This window comes from Phascolarctos cinereus, unplaced genomic scaffold (genome assembly GCF_003287225.1).
Source record: "Phascolarctos cinereus isolate Bilbo 61053 unplaced genomic scaffold, phaCin_HiC Scaffold_5;HRSCAF=322, whole genome shotgun sequence".
Classification (NCBI taxonomy): domain Eukaryota; kingdom Metazoa; phylum Chordata; class Mammalia; order Diprotodontia; family Phascolarctidae; genus Phascolarctos; species Phascolarctos cinereus.
This window is the reverse complement of record NW_027555958.1, coordinates 475,250,290-475,268,957: the sequence shown is the minus strand read 5'-3', so window position 1 is coordinate 475,268,957 and position 18,668 is coordinate 475,250,290. Positions and strand designations below refer to the sequence as shown.

Here is an 18,668-nt window from a genome sequence, read left to right as displayed (position 1 = left end):
TTCCACTTGCCCAATTCTAATTTTTAAGGAATTACTTTCTTCAGTTAGCTTTTTTACTTCCATTTCCACTTGGCCAGAGGCCTCATCACTGGCTTGCTGCACTGGGGACTCTAAGGCTGGTGGCTCTTTGTTGGGGGTGGATATCCAGGGCTAGTGGCTTGCCTGCTGTGCTGGGGCTGGAGGCCTCACAGATGGCACTGTGTGTTGATGTCCTGCTAGATTGGGATTGTTTACAGATCTATGTTATGGCTAGGGCCTCCTGATGGCTTGACAGTACATGGTCTGTGCTGAGCTGTGCTACTCTTTTACCCAAATGAGATGGACTTTTATTGAAGTCCTTCTAAATTACCTTTGCCTGGAAAATTCTTCCTTCCCATACTTTTGTGGGTTCTGTTGCTACAGAATTCATTTTGAGGCCCAAACCCCTCCAAATACCTGTAAAAACGGCTCCAAACATTCTAAAGCAGCAGAGCCCACAAAAAACATAGTGAAACAAATTTCAGTCCAAGACAACCTGGATGGTTGATTGGAAAGGTATATTGCATGATGAATGCAGTTTGTCATAGGCACACAAGCGAAATGGGCTTCAGTGAACCTGGAGCAGGCCTCAGAGGACTGAATCGAGGACAGCTGTTTCAGTTTCCAGGCTTCTCAACCCACAAATGTCAAAGGTAAGTTAGAAGGTCATTGAGAAAAGTCTATGACTGCCATGAGAGAGAAGCTTTGTCCCACTCTCAAACCCTGCACGTGGTCCAGGGGGCAGGGCTGCTTCTGGAGCTTCTAGGAAAGAGACTTAGGGGAAATGAAGTAGCTGATAAGAGGGGGATTGCAGGGATCTCTTTGCTGCTGCAGGGTTCTCTTGCTTTTCCTGTGCTTAGATCTTGGTCACAGTTCTGGGTGGTGATCCTGGGGTGAGAAGAAGGGCTAGCATAGTGGAGCTTGTAGTGGTGGTGGTGCAGAGAGAATCCTCACAGATCCAAGACAGAAAAGAATGCTTGTGATCACTCATAGACCAGAGCACAGCCCAGGAAAGGAGTAAACACTCCACTCCTTTTCATACCACCTTGGAAGAATAGAAAACTTACAGGGCCTTAGCAGTATCTCTGAAAACAGCTGTACAAAAACCCCAAAACTGGGGACACTACATTCTCCACAGTGGAAGCAGACCCCTACCTTAACAAAAAAGTTTATAACTCAAGTAATTGGCTGGGATCATGAGCAACCTGAGCAAAAGTAGTCAGAGCATAGAGTCTTTCTTTGGTGACAAAGATCAAAACATACAAACAGAAGAAGACAACAAAGTCGAAGTTCCAACATCCAACGTCTCTAAGAAAAATATCAATTGGTTGCAAGCCATGGAAAAGCTCAAAAAATATTTTTAGGAGCAATTAAGAGAAGGAGAGGAAAACCATGGAAGATAAATGAGAGTGATGCAAGAAAATCATGAAAAAGAAGTCAACAGCTTGCTAAAGGAGACCCCAAAAATAGTAAAGAAAATAATATCTTAAAAATAGCCTAACCCAAATGGTAAGAGAAGTCCAAAAAGCCAATGAGCAAAGGAATACTTTTAAAAACAAAATTGGCCAAAGGAAAAGGAAGTCCAAGAGCTCATTGAAGAAAATACTTCCTTAAGAATTACAATGGAGCAAATGGAAGGTAGTGAGTTTATGCGAAATCAAGACTTTGTAAAACAAAACCAGAAGAATGAAAAAAATAGAAAACAATGTGAAACATCTCATTGGAAAAATAACTGACCTGGAAAATATATCCAGGAGAGATATTTTCTCCAAAGTAAATATATTCCAGTGTTGTGTTACAATATCAACAAAGATAGATACATACATAGATATAGATCTAGATATAACTATAGGTGTAGATCTCTCTGTATGTAGCTATTTAAGAAGGGATTGAATATGGATCACTAGAGAGCTCAGGACAACCTTGTTATAGAAGGTGGCTTTAAAGTTGTGTATTAAAGGAAGCCAGGGATCATAAAAGGCAGAGGGGAGAAAGGATGTCATTCTAGACATATATCTACTATCTTATTATTCACAGTTCCTGGCAAAGAGCTAAGAACATTCATACTTGATTAAATGAAAATAATTGAATAAATGCAAAAGATCTAACTTATAACCAAGAAGTGATTATCTTAAGACATTTGCATGAACAGAGAAACCTGATTAGAAGTTTGTCAATTGTCATTGACTTTTGTGAATTCCAGCCTCTTTTTTTTTTGCCCTGACATATCATTCCCAAATAATTGTAATGCCCTTGTCTCTCTTCATTTCTTTTCCTCAGAGTTTCCAGTTTCCATAGTCTTGGGTCAATTGATGACTCCATTATTCAAACATTTCCTCAGAGACATTTTATTTTCTCATTTCAGTTTCACTAGCTTATGGTCAGTGATCAAAAGCTCATCATTGAGTTATTCCTCTAACAAATCCTTTAGTCTGTCGTATTCCATTTTATCATTTAGCTATTCAGTGTGTGGTTTAGTTTTCCCCACCCCTCCCATCACTAAATCACTCTCTTCATTGTTCCCCTGCTCTAAGGTTTTTGTTTGTTTCTTTTTAATGGCAAGAGGGGTGCATTCCCACACTCAAAGGCCCTGGTTCTATTTTATAAGCATTGGATGATCAGAAAAGGTGGCAATGGATTAACTGAATGATGACCATCTTTTAGAGAAAAAAATCCAGCTGTTTGCTCCTCTTTGGAGAGAAAAAGCATGTGTTTCAAATTTCCATAACTTTTGACACAATTTCTCTTGCCATTAGCACTCTGGTTTCTCTGACAATTTCCACACAAGCATAAGTTCAACGCCCACTTTAGGAGAAATGATTTGAACAGAATGAGCAAAATGACAAGTACAGTGTCTTATTCTGTTGAAGTTTATTTTCCTCCCCCATTTGGGTAAGTAAGTAGCTTTCATCACAGGTTTCTCTGCTTAAATTTCAGGACATGAACCCCTCCATTCAGCTTTAATTACATGGACGTTTAATTTGGCCTTGATGCTTTGAAGTCCATATTGAGCATAGAAAGAGAGGTGTTATCCATGTTCAATATTACTTTTTCATATCATTTTAAACATCGGAATGATTAGGCTACTTTTAGGATCAATTCCCTGTTAAAGTTCATTATTAAATGGCTCTGCCAGACATTGGCCATGAGATTATCAAGCAGCAAGAGACACCTTTAGAATTTTATAAAGAGGGAGAAAGAAGGTTACTGATCTCTGTATTCTATATTGCCAAACTGATGTGTACATGGAGGTTGGGTAATATAATACATATTCATGCTGACAGCTAATTTTCAGCCTAATGCAATTCAAAACAGAAAAGATAATGAACTCTAAAAAAACACAGAGTTTGTAAATGGAAATGCTGACAGACTCTTAACTCTAATAGCAGTGCTATTGGGCACCACAAAAATAACAAAGCTAATTTTAATGAAGATTTGAAAGTAGATGAGGCATTTATCTTCAGTAATTATGGTGCTTCTATAGGACTAATATCTAAATGGAATTTAAACCATTTAAATGACCCTAGGGAAGGGACAATTGTAGGAATAATTCTCACTCAGTATGCCTCCATAAAGGTTATATGTATAGGCTTATTTCAAGTGCATTTATTTCCCTGTGTGGAAACTAGGCACATCCCAATTATGAGCACACTGGTTTTCTCTTATTTTAATTTGGAGAAATCAGAGTCCCAAGCAAATCTACGTGTTTTGGGGTTTTTTTTTTGGTTACATATCCTGTAAAGAAAAATATATTTTTCTATATTAAAAAATGAAGAAACTGACACATACAAGTAGATAAAACATTCCAGCTCTGAATTTGTGGGGTGTAAATGGGGACTGACTAATGTGCTCCTAGTCCTTACAATAGGCTCAGATTTGTTTCTTCTGATGGATTATGTAGAAAATGAACATATACTCCTTCCCTAGCTCCAGTACAACACATGGAGCTTAAGAAAATTACTTCTTTCTGCAGGAGACTGAGGGGCTGGACTCTGTGATGAGGAACAACCAATAACTCAAGATTCTGAATTGGAACTGATTTCTCATACAAAAGGGGCAACCTAACAATCTCTGTTCCTCTTCATCTTTGTTGGTCTGTCCTTCTCTGTGTCTGTGTCTGTGTCTGTCTCTTTCTATGCCTTTCACTCTTTTTCTCTCTCTTTCTTTGTATTTCTTTGTCTCTGTTGCTCTGTGTGTCTGTCTCTATTTCTGTGTGTCTCTCTTTATTTCTATGTGTCTGTCGTCACTCTCTTCCTTTAATCTCACTGAATGAATAACTTCCCTGAGCTATAGGTAATTAGGGTTGGAAAGTCAGAATGGAAGGCAACAATAAACTCTTTTTTTTCTACCCAACCTCACTATTTCCCTGAGCTCATGGAGTCTCTCTTTCCTTTGGGATTGTTCTTCTGTTATTTTAGGTGATGAACTATCTTGAGATAAAAGTGTCCTTGTGGCAAATTTGTGAGTCTAAAGAAGCATAAGAAGCAAAAGAAGTTCAAATGATAGCCAGCATTTACAGAAGAGTTCATTTAGTACAGACAGTAGAAAAGTCAGTGGAGTAATATCAACCCATACCAAAGAAAGCAACTGCAGGTATATATGTATGTGTGTGTGTGTGTGTGTGTGTGTGAGTGTATACACACACACACACACATATGTATGTATGTATGTATGTATATATGTGTATATGTGTATGTATATATATATGTGTGTATATATGTGTGTGTATATATACCATATATATGTATATATAATGTTTATATGTGTGTGTATAAATATATACCATATAATATATACATATATGTGTGTGTGTATGTGTGTATACACACACACACACACGGTATATATATATATATATACACACACACACACATATGTATATATACATATATATATATACACATATATACATATATATACACACCATATGTATATGTGTGTGTGTGTGTGTGTATATATCTACACATACACACATATATACACAAATATATATATATATATATATATATACATATATATACACACATTAATGTATATATGTGTGTGTATATATATGTATGTATATGTATATATATATACCATCAATCAACCAAGGATAACAATGGCTTTATGGACTGTGACTCTTCAAAGACAGAAGGGTAAACTATGACCTCTAGAAATGCCCTGATACTTACAGCACAGCTGAAAGTTACAGCTATTGGTAACTTCACAGAAACTCTATGAAGGGGGAAGGAGGATTTCCCTTTGCTCCTTCTGCAGTGTATTTAGTTTCTAGCCAACTCTCCCCAACTGTCTACAGTTGGGGAGGATTTTTTAAAATTACTATTATTTTTTTAACTTCTCTTTAAATCCCTATTCTAAAACCTGATAGAGTTTACCTCCATTAATAATTGGAAAACTATCAATGAGAGCTTAGGAGGCATAGTTTTAGAAGCCACAGAAAAAGAAATACTAAGATCACCTAAATAAACTATTTCATTTTACGTATGAAAATTGAGCCTTCTTGCTCAAGTGACTTGTCTATGTTTATATAATTCAATTGATACCCAATGTTATAGTAAAAGTTGAGGTGTCCTCTTTTCTAGATTGCTGCTCTTATATGTATATAGATTTGAAAATAACACAGGAGGTTCTAGTCTTTAAGTTAATTTTGAGTTAAGATGCAAATGATCCCTAAAGGTCCATGAACCAATTTAAAATTTTCTGGAATCTCAAGTGTATCCAAAGCCTTATAATTCCTCCAGTTCAAACTAAACATATATGAAGCACATGGAGATAGCATCTCCTAGCAACAGCCCATCAGTGAGTGGAAAAGAAAAAGAAAACAAAGAAGGGTAAGAGGAATAGAAGTAAAAAATATATATCATCTATATCTATATCTATATCTATATCTATATCTATATCTGTATCTATATCTATATCTATCTATATCTATATCTATATCTATATCTATATCTATATCTATATCTATATCTATCTATATCTATATCATCTATCTATCTATATGTATATCAAACAAGAGACAGAGAACATTATGAAAAGCAAAATGGATAATTTTGATTACATTAAATTGAAATTTTTTTTTCACAAACAAAGCCAATGCAACTAAGATTAGAAGGAAGGTAGAAAATTGGGAAAGAAGTTTTACAACCTGTCTCTCTGATAAAGACCTCATTTCTAAAATACATAGAGAATTAAGTTCAGCTTATAAGACTACAAGCCATTCCACAATTGATAAATGGACAAATGATATGAACAGACAGTTGTCAGATGAAGACATAAAAGCCATCTATAGTCATATGAAAAAATGTTCTAAATTGTTATTGATTAGGGAAATGCAAATTAAAACAACTCTGAGGCACCACATCACACCTATCAGATTGGCCAACATGACAAAACAGGAAAATAATAAATGTTGAAGAAGATGTGGGAAAATTGGAACACTAATACTTTGTTGGTGCAGTTGTGAAATGATCCAACCATTTTGGAGAACAATTTGGAACAATGCCCAAAGGGCTACAAAAATGTGCATTCCATTTGATCCAGCAATAGCACTTCTAGGGCTATATGCCAAAAAGATCATAGAAATGGGAAAAGGACTCACATGTACAAAAATATTCATAGCAGCTCTTTTTGTGGTGGCAAAGAATTGGAAATAGAGAGGATGCCCATCAATTGGGGAATGACTGAGCAAGTTTTTGTATATGAATGTAATAGAATACTATTGTGCTATAAGAAGTGATGAACAGTCTGACTTCAGAAAAATCTGGAAAGAAGTATATGGTCTGATGCTGAGTGCAGTGAGCAGAACCAAGAGGACTTTGTACACATTAACAACTATGTTATTCGATGACTAAGATTGTTAAACTGAACCCTTCTCAGCATTGTGAGGATCTAAGACATCTGCAGAGGTCTCAGGATGGAAAATGCTATCCACATCCAAATAAAGAACTATGGAAGTTGCATTACTATCACTTATTTTTACTTTCTGTTGAGGTTTGTGACATCTTTCTGATGTTTCCTCCTACTGGTTTTAATTTTTACTTATAACTTCAGTAACATGAAAATATGTTTAATGGGTATGTACATGTAAAGCCTATATCATATTGTGCACCGTCTTGGTGGGGGGGGAGGAAGGAGGAGAAAAATTTTCAACCTAAAAGCATATGGAAGTGATTTTTGATAAATCAAAATAAATTAATAAAATTTAAAAAAAAGAAGAAAAATTTGAACATGTATTAGGGGAAAAAAATTACAATCAAATGTAGGAAGGCAGATATATTAAATGAATCCTTTGCAGATCATAATGCAATAAGATTACATTCAATAAGTGGCCATAAGAAGAAATATTAAAAAATTAATTTGGGGGGCAGAGCCAAGATGGTGGAGTGAAAGCAGTGACTTGCTTGAGCTCCCCCCGAACCCCTCCAAATACCTATAAAAAATAGTACTAAATAAATTCTAAAGCAGCGGAACACAAAAAAAGACAGTGAAATAAATTTCAAGCCCAAGATAACCTGGATGGTTGATCAGAAAGGTATATCGCGCTTGGCTAGGAGAGGAATGCAGTTTGGTGTGAGCATGAAGGCTGCAGCAAACCTAGAACAGTCCTCAGAGGACTGAATCATGGGCAGCTGTGGCAGTTTCCAGATGGCTCCTCCCAGGAATGCCAAAGACAACTTAGAAGATCAGTGGGAAAAATCTGTTCCTGCTGTGAGAGAGATGCTAGTTTTCAGCCCATATCCTGAGTGTGGCCCAGGGCAGTGGCTGCTTCCTGAGCTTATGACCTACAGAGGGAGGGGTAATTGAGTGGCTGATCAGAGGGGGGTTGCAGGGATCTCTTTGCTGGTGCAGGATTCTCTTGTTTTGCCCATGCTTAGATTGGGGTCAAAGTTCTGAGGAGCGGTCTTGGGGTGAGAAGGAATGCTGGCATGGTGGAGCTCATAGTGGTGGTGAAGAAGAAATCCTCATCATAGTTCCAACACAGAAAAGAAGGCTTATGGTCACTCATAGACCACAGCACAGGCCAGGAAAAGAGTAAACACCTCACCCCTTATCATACCACCTTGGAAAAACTGAAAATTTACAGGTTCCTAGAAATATCTCTGAAAACAGTGCTACAAACCCCCAAAGCTCGGGACAGTACATTCTCCTCATTGGAAGCAGACCTCTACCTTAGTAAAGAGTTTATAACTCAAGTGATTGGCTGGGATCATGAGCAAAACTCATAGGAAGTGTCAGACCATAGAATCTTTTTTTGGTAAGAAAGAAGATCAAAACATACAATCAGTAGAAGACAAAAAAGGCAAAGCTCCTATGTCCGAAGCCTCCGAAAACAAAATATGAATCAGCCCCAGGACTTGGAAGAGCTGAAGAAGGATTTTGAGAAGAAAATAAGAGAAGTAGAGGAAAAGCTGGCAAGAGAAATGAGAGTGATGCAAGAAAATCATGAGAAACAAGTCAACAGTTTGCTAAAGGAGACCCAAAACAATAATGAAGAAAATAATAGCTTAAAAAATAGCCTAACCCAAATGGCAAATGAGGTCCAAAAAGCTAATGAGGAGAAGAATGCCCTAAAAAGCAAAATTGGCCAAATGGAAAAGGAAGTTCAAAAGGTTACTGAAGAAAATTCTTCCTTAAAAATTAGAATACAGCAATTGGAAGCTAGTGACTTTATGAGAAATAAAGACACTGTGAAACAAATCCAAAGGAATGAAAAATTAGAAGACAATGTCAAATATCTCATTGGAAAAACAAGTGACCTGGAAAATAGATCCAGGAGAGAGAATTTTAAAATGTTTGTACTATTTGAAAGCTATGATCAAAAAAAGAGGCTAGACATCATCTTTCAAGAAATTATTAAGGAAAACTGCCCTGACATTTTAGAACCAGAGGGCAAAATAGAAATGGAAATAATCCACAGATCTCCTCCTGAAAGAGATCCCCAAAGGAAAACTCCTAGGAATATTGTGGCCAAATTCCAGAGTTCCCAGGTCAAGGAGAAAATATTACAAGTTGCCAGAAAGAAACAATTCAAGTATTGTGGAAACCCAATCAGAATAACACAGGATTCAGCAGCTTCCACATTAAGGGACCAGAGGGCATGGAATATAGTATTCTGAATGGCAAAGGAGATAGGATTACAACCAAGAATCACCTACCCAGCAAAACTGAGTATAATCCTTCAGAGGAAAAAATGGTTATTCAGTGAAATAGAGGACTTTCAAGAATTCTTGATGAAAAGACCAGAGCTGAATACAAAGTTTGACTTTCAAATACAAGACTTATGTGGAACATGAAGAGGTAAACAGGAAAGAGAAATCTTAAGAGACTTATTAGGCTTGAACTGTTTACATTCCTACATGGAAAAAATCATATTTATAAATCATGAGACCTTTGTCAGCATTAGGGTAGTTGAAGGAAATAGAGAGAGAGAGAGAGAGAGAGAGAGAGAGAGAGAGAGAGAGAGAGAGAGAGAGAGAGATGATAGATAGAGGAAACAGGATGAATTGAAGATGAAGGAGTCATATCTGGAGAATAAAATTAAGGTGTGAAAGAGGATTATACTGAAGGAGGAGAAAGGGAGAGGTACAATGGGGTAATTTATCTCACAAAAAAAACAGAAAAGAAATGGCTCTTATAATGGAGGGGGAACAGGGGAAGGCTAGACGGAATGAGTGAATCTTATTCTCATAGGATTTGGCTTAAGGAGGGAATAACATAAACACTCAACTGAGTATGGAGATATGTTTTATCCTACAGGGAAATAGGGGGAGAAGGGGACAAGAGACCAGGGGAATGATAGAGAGGAGGGCAGATTGGGAGAGTGGGTAATCAGAATCATACACTTTTCAGGAGGGGCAGGGTTAAAAGAAAGAATAGAATAAATGGGGGGGGGGCAGGATTGGATTAAGGGAAATAGTTAGTTTTTCACAACAGGACTACTATGGAAGTGTTTTGCATAACTGCATACGTATAACCTATATTGAGTTACTTGCCTTTTCGATGAGGGTGGGTGGGGAGGGAGGAAGGGAGAAAATTTGGAACCCGAACTTTTAAAAACACATGTTTATAAAAAATGTTTTCACATGCAACTGGCAAATAAGAAATACAAGAATTGGGGTACAGAAATCGATCCTGCCCTACAGGAAAGTGGAAGGGAAAGAGGATAACAGAAGGGGTGCAGCGATAGAAGGGAGGGCAGACTAGGGGAAGAGATGTTCAGAATGCATGCCATCTTGGGTTGGGGGGAGGGGGCAAGATTGGGTGTAAATTTGGAATTCAAAATCTTGTTGAAGTAAATGTTGACAACTGAAGATGAATAAATTTAAAGTAAAAAATAGCTGGAAATTAAACAATGTAATCCTAAAGAATGAGTGGGTCAAAACTAAAAATAAAAAAAAAAATCATAGAAACAATCAACTTCATTAAAGATAATGAGAACAATGAGACAAAATAACAAAATTTATGTGATGCACGCAAATCAATATGTAGAAATTTTTTTATCACTAAATGTTTAAATCAGTAAAGTAGAGAAGAGCAGATCAATGCATTTGGTATGTAAATGAAAAAAAAGAACTAGGAAAAAACCCTACAAATTAAATATCCCCAATTAAACTTCAAATTGCAAGGGTGGAGACAAGATGGCAGAGCAAAAGCAGTGGCTTGCTTTAGCTGTCCCCCAAACCCCTCCAAATACATATAAAAATGGCTGTAAACAAATTTTAGAGCATCAGAACTCACAAAAAGCAAGAGTGAAGCAAACTTTTGGCCCAAGACAACCTGGATGGTTGATTAAAAAGGTCCATTGTGTGGTACTAGTAGAGAAACACAGTTCAGAGTGGGCATGTCCTCAAAGACCAGGTCTCAACAATCTTGGAGCAGGCCTCAGAGAAATGAATCATAGGCATCTGTGGCAATTTCCAGGCTTCTCAACCCACAAACACCAAAAACAACTTATAAGGTCAGTAGGAAATGTCTGTGATTATAGTGAGAGAGAAGCAGCAACCAGGCCCAGTCCTGGCAGAAGCCCTGGGGCAGCATCTGTTTCCAGAGCTTCTGGCCCATAGACTACAGGGGAATTGAGCACCTTATCAGAGGGGCATTTCAGGGATCTCTTTCCTGGTGCTAAGGCATGATTCTCTGGCTTTGCCTGAGCTTGCAGTGGTGGTGGACAGGGAATCCTCCTCAAAATTCCAAGACAGAAAACAGTGCTTGTGGTGACTCATAGAACAGAGCAGAGGCCAGGAAAAGAATAAACACCTCATCTTTGATCATACCACCTTGGAAGAACTGAAAACTTACAGGTCCCTGCAAGTATCCCTGAAAACAGCTACACAAACCCCTGAAGCTTGGGACAGTACACTCTCCACATTGGAAGCAGACTCTTACCTTAACAAAGAGTTTAAAACTCAAGTAATTGGCCGGGATCATGAGCAAGCAGCGCAAAAAGAGTCAGACTATATTATCTTACTTTGGTGACAAAGAAGATCAAAACATACAACCAGAAGAAGACAACAAAGTCAAAGCTCCTACATCCAAAGCCTCCAAGAAAAATATGAATTAGCATGGAAGAGCTCAAAAAGGATTTTGAGAAGCAAGTAAGAGACTTAGAGGAAAAATTGTGAAGAGAAATTAGAGTGATGCAATAATATCATGAAAAACTAGTCAACAGCTTGCTAAAGGAGACCTAAAAATATATTGAAGCAAATAATACATTAGAGAATGGCCTAACCCAAATGGAAAAAGAAGTCCAAAAACCCAATGAGGAGAAGAATGTCCTAAAATACAAAATTGGCCAAATGGAAAAAAAAGTCCAAAAGTTCATTGAAGAAAATGCTTCCTTAAAAATCAGAATGGAGCAATTGGAAGCTAGTGACTTCATGAGAAATCAAGACATTGTAAAACAAAAACAAATGAGTGAAAAAAAAATAGAAGATAATGTGAAATATCTCATTGGAAAAAAAAAAAACTGACCTGGAAAATACATTCAGGAGAGATAATCAAAAAAATATATATTAGACTATCTGAAAGCCGTGATCAAAAAAGAGCCTAGTCATAATCTTTTAAGAAATTATCATGGAAAACTGCCCTGATATTTTAGAACCCAAGGGTAAAATAGGAATTGAAAGAATCCACCAATCACCTCCTGAAAGAGATCTCCAAAGGAAAACTCCTTTGAATATTGTAGCCAAACTCCAGAGTTCCTATGTCAAGGGGAAAATATAGCAAGCAACCAGAAAGAGACAATTCAAGTATTGTGGAAACACAATCAGGATAACACAGGATTTAGTAGCTTCTACATCAAAGGACCAGAGAGCTGGGAATATGATATTCTGGAGGGCAAAGGAGATAGGATTACAGCCAAGAATCACCTACCCAGCAAAACAGAGTATAATTCTCCTGGTGAAAAATAGATATTCAGTGAAATGGAGGACTTTCAAGCATTCTTGATGAAAAGACCATGGCTGAATAGAAAATTTGACTTTCAAATACCAGATTGAAGAAAAGCATGGAGAGGTAAACAGGAAAGCTAAATCATAAGGAACTTATTGAGGTTGAACTGTTCACATTCCTACATGGAAAGATGGCATTTGTTACTCATGAGATCTTTGTCAGTTTTAGGGTATTTGGAGGGTGAAAATAGATAGATAGATAGATAGATAGATAGATAGATAGATAGATAGATAGATAGACGATACATAGATACATAGATAGATACATAGACTGCACAGGGTGAGTTGGAGATGAATGGGTGATATCTGGAAAATAAAATTAAGAGGTGAGAGAGGAATATACTGGGAGAAGGAGAAAGTGAGAGGTAGAATGAGGTAAATTATCTCACATAAAACAGAGAAGTAAAAGCTTTTGCAGTGGAGTGGACAGAGGGGAAGGTGAGAGGGAATGAGTGAATCTTATTCTCATAGGATTTGGCTTAAGTAGGGAATAACATAAACACTCAATTGGGTATGGAAATCTCCCTTACTCTACTAGAAAAAAGGGGGAAATGGGATAAGAGAGCAAGAAGAAGATAGAGGAGATGACAGATTGGAGGAGGGGGTATTCAGAAGTAAACACTTCTGAGGTGGGACAGGGTCAAAAGACAATAGAATAAATGGGGGCCAGGGTAGGATTAAGGGAAATATAGTTAGTTTTCCACAGTATGACTAATATGGAAGTATTTTTCATGACTACACAAGTATAATGTGTATTGAGGTGCTTGCATTCTTAATGATGATGGGTAAGGAGAGAGGGAGGGAGAAAATTTGGAATCCAAAGTTTCCAAAACAAATGTTAAAAAATTATTTTCACAAGCAACTGGGAAATAAGATATATAGACAATGGGGTATAGAAATCTATACTGCCCTATAGGAAAATAGAAGAGGAATGGGATAAGAGAAGGGGGGGGTGAGATAGAAGCGATGGCAGAGTAGAGAAAGGGCATTCAGAATGCATGCAATCTTGGGGTGGGGGAGGGATGAGATGGGGAGAAAATTTGGAACTCAAAATCTTTTGGAAGTGAATGTCGACAATTAAAAATGAATAAATTAATCAATCTTAAAAACAAAACAAAACATCAAATTGGAAATCGTCAAAATCAAAGAATAAATGAAACTGAAGGTAAGAAAACCATTGAACCAAAAACAACCAATCAAAGAACAGTAGCTGATTCAATGAAAAAAAATAGATGCATTTATTGATGTGATTAAAAAAAAAAGTTACCAGTATGAAAAATGAAAAAGATGAATTCACGATCAATGAAGTGCAAATTAAAGCAATTATCAAAAGCTGTTTTATTCAATTATACGCCAATACTTTGACAATCTAAGAGAAGTAAATATTTAAATAAATAAACTTTCCAGATTAACAAGAAAAGAAATAGAATATTTAAACCCCATCTTAGAAAAAAAATAAATTGAACAAGTCATCAATGAACTCCTTATGAAAAAAAAATCCTCACTTCCAGATGGATTAATAAGTGAGTTCTACAAACTAAAGAAAAATGCAATATAATAGTATATAAATGATTTAGAAATATAGGTGAGGAAAGTATCCTACCAGATTCTTTTTATGACACAAATATGGTTCTGATACCTAAAACAGGAAGAGCGAAAACAGAGAAAGAAAACTATAGACTAATTTCACTAATGAATATTGATGCATTTTTTAAAAATAGAATACTAGTAAGGAAATTACATTGATATGTCACAAGAATCATACACTATGATCGGGTGGAATTTATACCAGAAACATAGGGCTGGTTCAATATTAGGAGAACTATCGGGATAATTAACTGTGTAAATAATAAAACCAACAGCAATCATATGATTATTTCAATGGATACAGGAAAAGCTTTTAAAAAATACAATACGCATTCTTACTGAAAACACTGAAACCATCAGCAAACATTAGCTGTAAATGGGGATAAACTAGAAGCTTTCCCAATAAGACAAGAAGTGAAGCCGGGTAACAAACTATCACCACTACAAATCAATATTGTGCTAGAAATGCGAGCTATAGGAATAGGAGGAAAAAAAGAAATAGAAAGAATAGCTAATGAGAACGCAAAACTATCACTCTTTGCAGATGATATTACGGCACCCTTAGAGAGCTAACTAAAAAGAAATTGAAAGAATTAACATGTTTAGGCAACATGCAGGATATAAAATAAACCCGTATGGATCATCGGAATATTTATGTATTACCAACACTGTCCAGTGGCAAGAGAGAGAAAGAGCAAGTCCATTTAAAGTGACTGTAGACAATGTAAAATGCTTGGGAGTCTACCTGCCAAACAAACCCAGGAAGTATATGAACACAATGTTAAAACACTTTTCATATAAATAAAGACAGATCTAATATTTGGGGAAAAAATACTAATTTCCCATGTGTAAGTGAAACCAATATTACCTAAATTAATTTATTTATTTGGTGTGATACCAATTAAATTTGCCTAAAATTATTTTGTGGAGCTAGAGAAAACTAAGAAATAATAAAATTCATCACAAAGAACAAAAGGTCAAGAATAGCAAGAGAATTAATGGGAAAAAATGTGAAAAAGGTGGTCTAGCTTTACCAGATCTCAAACTTTATTATGAAGTGGTAATAATCAAAACTCTCGGGTACTGGCTAAGAAATAAAATGGTGGATCAGTGAAATAGATCAAGCACACAAGACAAGTAAACTGCCATTGTAAGTCGTGTCTGATACACCCAAAGGTCCCAGATTTTGGTACAAGAACTCACTATTTGGTCAAATAAAAAAAAAAAAAAGAAAACCTGCTGGGAAAACCAGAAAACCATAAGGCAGAAAGTCGGTATAGAAGGACATCTTACACTTCATAGAAACATGAGGTCAAAATAGTACATGACTTAGACATATAAGGTGATCCCACAAATGAATTATGACAGCAAGGAATAGTTTAACAGCCACATTTATGAAAAGAAGAATTTATGACGAAACAAGAGATAGATCAAATTAAGAGATGTAAAATGAAATACATACGTAAACACACACACAGATATATATATATATATATGTATGTATATATATATATATGTATGTATATATATATATATATATATATGTATACACAATTTTAATTGCAGAAATAAAAATAATGCAACCAAGACAAATGGGAAAAAAAGCTGGGAAGCAATATTTTACAGTGCATCTCTGATAAAATCCTCATTTTTCAAATAAAGAGGGAATTGAATCAAATTTATAATAATAGAAGGCATTTGTTTGTTGATAAATGGTCAAAGCATATGAACAAGCAGTTTTCAAACAAAGAAATAAAAGCTATATAAAAATACTTTAAATCACTATTGATTAGATAAATGCAAATTCAAACATCTGTAAGATACCACCTCACATCCAATGGGACAGGAATATGGCCAATATAACAGGAAAGTAAAATGATAAATTTTGCAAAGGTTATGGGAAAATTGGGACTCTCGTGCATTTTCGATGGTTTTGTGAACTTATCTAACCAGTCTAGAAAGCATTTTCAAACTATACTCAAAGATCTATAAAACTGTGCATACCCTTCAATCCAGCAATACCACTATACCACTACTAAGTCTGCATCCCATAGAGATTTTTAAAAAATGGTGGGGAAGGACTTCTTTGTGTGTGTGTGTGTGTATGTGTGTGTGACCTTTTTGTGGTGGCAAAGAATTGGATATCGAGAGGATGCCTATCGACTGGGTAATAACTAAACAAGTTTTGATATAAAAGTGTAATGGAATACTATTGCCCTTTAAGAAATGATGAACAACATAATCTCAGGATAATTTGAAAAGAGTTACATGAACTGATGCAAAGTAATGTGAAAAGAATCTGCAGAATATTGCACATAGTAACAGCACTATTGTATGATGACAAACTGTTAATTAGTTAATTATTTTCAGCAGTTCAGTGATTTAAGACAATTCCAAAGGACTCATGACAAAAAAAAGAAAAAAGCTATCTACCCATAGAGAAAGACTCCAGATGAATTTTGTTATTATTTATGCTAGCTCTATAAAATAATTTTGGGTAAATTTAATATGCACATCACTGAATGAAGATTGAAACACATTCTTTTTTAATTTCTTCTTGTATTTTTTATTTTCTTTTTTGGTCTTTGCCAACTTTCATAACATGACTAATATGGAAACATGTTTTGAATTATCACATATTTATAATGTATATAAAACTGCTTACTGTCTCTTGGAGGGGGGCATGAAGGTGGAGAAAATTTAAAACTCAAAATTTTCAAAAATGAATATTAAAGTTATTTTTATAAGCAAATTGGTGAAAATAAAATAACATAAAAATAAAACTTTTTGCAGTCAAAAGACCACTGGTTGTATATCTGGGGACCCATCAAAGGCTCTTCCACTTAGACCTGCATAACCTCGATAAAATCATTTAACCATTCTAGGCCTCATTTTCCTCATTTGGTATTTGATGGGGCCGGCTAAATGCCTCTAATGTCTCTTTCAGGTTCTGTGAAAGTGATTGAATAGTCATACATTTTATTAAAGCTATTTTCTATTTATTCATCTTTCTTTCTGTCAGATTTCTTGCCTGTTCTGAAAACAACACACAAGTAGTTTCATTTTTTTTAAAGGAAGGTAAAACATTTCTGCCTTAGGTTATGAATAAATTATGTAGAGTGTAATTTGAGACTTTTCAAAACAAATGTATAACAACAAAATAAAAGTGAAGACTATGTCATTATAATAATCAAGCCTGGCCCTGGAAGACATAAGAAAATGCACCCTTTTCCATTTGTTGGAGAGACAGGCCCAATGGGTTTAGAATATTAGATATGCTGTCAGATTGTATTGACTATTTTTGCTGAATTATTATTTTTTTAATTCTAACTTAAGGAATTACATTTCTTTAGGAAAAGAACTTACTTTTCTTAAGGAGAAATCCATCCCTAAGAAAAGGTGGGTAAGGGGTATTTGCAAATCACTTTGATGTTAAAAAATAAAAAGTAATCAATAAACAAACAAACAAACAAAAAAGAAACTTTGAAAGAAAACTGCCCTAATATTGTAGACCCAATTAGTAAAATAGAAATAATTCACAAATCACCAACTTATATGGATCTCACAATAAAAACTGTCTGGAATTTAATAGCCAAATTCCAAAGCACCCAGGTTAAAAAAAAAATACTTCAATTTGCAAGGAAAAAAAAACACAAAAGAAAACCTGCATATACCTTGGAGGCACAGTCAAGATTGTGCAAGATTTAGCAACTACCAGTTTGAAGGAGCAGAGGGCTTGGAATATGATATTTCATATTCTAGAATTACAACTAAAACTAGAATTACAACCAAAACATAGTATACCATGAAAACTGAGTGTAAGAGCAACTAGGTGGCACAGTGGATAGAACGCTGCTTCTGGTGTCAGGAGGACCTGAGTTCAAATCTGGCCTCATACAAACCACTCACTAGCTATGTGACTCTGGGCAAATAACTTAAACCCGATTGCCTCACAAAAAGAAAAAAAAAAGAAAAACAAAACAAACAAAAAAATGAGTATAATACTTAAAGGACAAATGGATGTTTAATGAAATAGAGGACTTTCAAGCATTCTTGATAAAAAGACCAAAACCAAATAGAAAATTTGATATTCAGATAGAAGGCTTAAGAGAAGAATAAAAAGATAAACATGAAAGAGAAATTACAAAGGACTCAATAAGATTAAACTTTGTAACTTGCTATATGGGAAGAGGATAAATTTATCTTCTAAGAAATTTATCATTTTTGGGTAATTGGAAGGATTCTACGTGGGAGGGCAAGAAAGTGACTCAATTATGTTGGAATGATGTAAAAAAAAGGCATTTACTTGGAAAGGGAGAAAAAGCATAAAAGAAACATTCAAGGAAAAGATTTTATAGTGGAGGAAAAAATATTGTAGAGGGTTGTTAGGCAACACTTGAACACCTTACTCATTGGTAAATTGCCTCAAAGGAGGAATACACACACACACATACACACATATATATTAATATGTATATACATACATGCAAATATACACACATGAATATATATATACATATATATGTATATATACATAGATGTGTGTGTGTGTGTGTATACACACACACACACACACACACACGTTATACTATGTAATAAAAAACTGCA

At 35.5% G+C, this 18,668-nt stretch overlaps 1 pseudogene; it reads left to right on the top strand.

The window, feature by feature from the left end:
- The first annotated feature begins 579 nt into the window (after positions 1 to 579).
- LOC144457719 (serine/arginine-rich splicing factor 9-like) overlaps positions 580 to 18,668 on the top strand; it is a 109,391-nt pseudogene continuing 91,302 nt past the window's right edge.